This window comes from Pteropus vampyrus, unplaced genomic scaffold (assembly GCF_000151845.1).
Source record: "Pteropus vampyrus isolate Shadow unplaced genomic scaffold, Pvam_2.0 Scaffold341, whole genome shotgun sequence".
NCBI classification, from domain to species: Eukaryota; Metazoa; Chordata; class Mammalia; order Chiroptera; family Pteropodidae; genus Pteropus; species Pteropus vampyrus.
Window position 1 is genome coordinate 602,554 of NW_011889122.1, and position 1,613 is coordinate 604,166.

The following is a 1,613-nucleotide window of genomic DNA, read 5'->3' on the forward strand; positions in this document are numbered from 1 at the left end:
ACCTTTAAAATTCTGATGTTATACCTCAATCAACCTGGGAGGAGGAAAAAAAATAGACAAACCAAGAAAATAAATAATATGGTGCCCAGGCCATGTCACAGACCAATCCCAGCAGAATCTGATGGTTGGTCCAGTATTTTTAAAAGTCTTCCAGATGATTCAGAATGTGTGGGTGGACAAGTTTAAAAATCAGTGATGTAAACCACACAGATGAGGAACAAGCAGGTGGGAAGTAACTAGAGAACACTTTAGAGCTGAGTTTTTAAGTTGGGTTTGGAAAGAAAGTGGTGCCTAACTCTAAGTTCTGTAATGTTTTTCTATTAAAACCTGGTGCCCAGAGATCAGAGTTGGGAATAAACTGTGCAGGTTCTAAAAAGCAGGTCTCCTTAATTCAGGTGGACCAGGAATTGATGAAAAACATAAAGAGTGAACTAGACTTAGGGGATCAAAAAATATCTATTTAGATGAAGACAACAAAAGGTTCCAACCTGCTACTTTTAAGAAGACCTAACATTTAAAATCAAAGTCTGAAGCCAACAATCTCTGTGCTGCGGGAAATTACCTGGGGAACCAGCCGCCGAAGATGGCACCAAACTCGCAGGAAACGCAAACTGCCCTGAGGTAAGAGCTGTTCTTTTATGTCCATACGACGTCTAGCATAATGGGGCACGCAGACTAAAACAACAACCCAAGCCCTAATGCTAGAAAACCGGGCAAGGTCTGATTCACCGGCCAGCCGCTCCTTTTCTCCCCATCATCACAGTCGTCACCTTCACAGGTTGAGCAGTGCGCAGCGTTGGCTTCCTTGACACTGGACCACAAGAGACTCCCGAGGCTCAGGCCCCCGGTAAGACTAGAGTTGTTTGCCCTCCCAGAGCGTTGTATCTACCTGTTCAGGATCTTTCTGCCTCAAGACTGAGCTGAGGGTGGGTTTCCACCTTCTAGAACAGAGGTCAGCGGTGCCACCGCTGCAACAGAGAACTGAGCCACAGGCCCAGGGTCTGGGTGACCAGCTGCCCTGGTAACTCCTTGTCTAAACTGTAAACTAGGTAGAACTTTAAGGCCACGTTTATAAAAGGACAAACCAAGGGACTGAAAATTCACAGGCAGACACATTTCAGAATTCTTCTTTAGCTGTTTTTTATCCTTCCGTGATTATCGTTGCAGGCAGGCTGTCCAGCCTCTCCCACTAGCCTGTCAGCAGGTGTGGTGTTAGTATTTACACGCTTTCACCATTTCATCTACAGCTGTTCTATACCGTCAGTCAATACTTCCATGCGACAGTTGGAATAAAGGCCGGACTCCCTTGAACAAACTATCTTTCCCCAAAAAAGTGCAATTTATAAAAACTTCTTGCTATCCTTTGCTGCCAGCCACTAATCTTTGGGGCTCTTGAGCCGGTAACACGCATAGCTGCGTCCAGGTTTCCAACGAAGAAAATCTATGACGAACTCCTACAAAATACGAAGGCAAAGTTTGCCATCGCTTGAAGAAAAGCACTAATAATCTTAAGGAAGCCAAGGGCATGCTGCGCACATCAAGAGCTCTTTAAATATAAGAAATAAGTATCCTCGAACTTGCTGGCCGGCTGCTGTATTAGAGAAAGTTCTGTC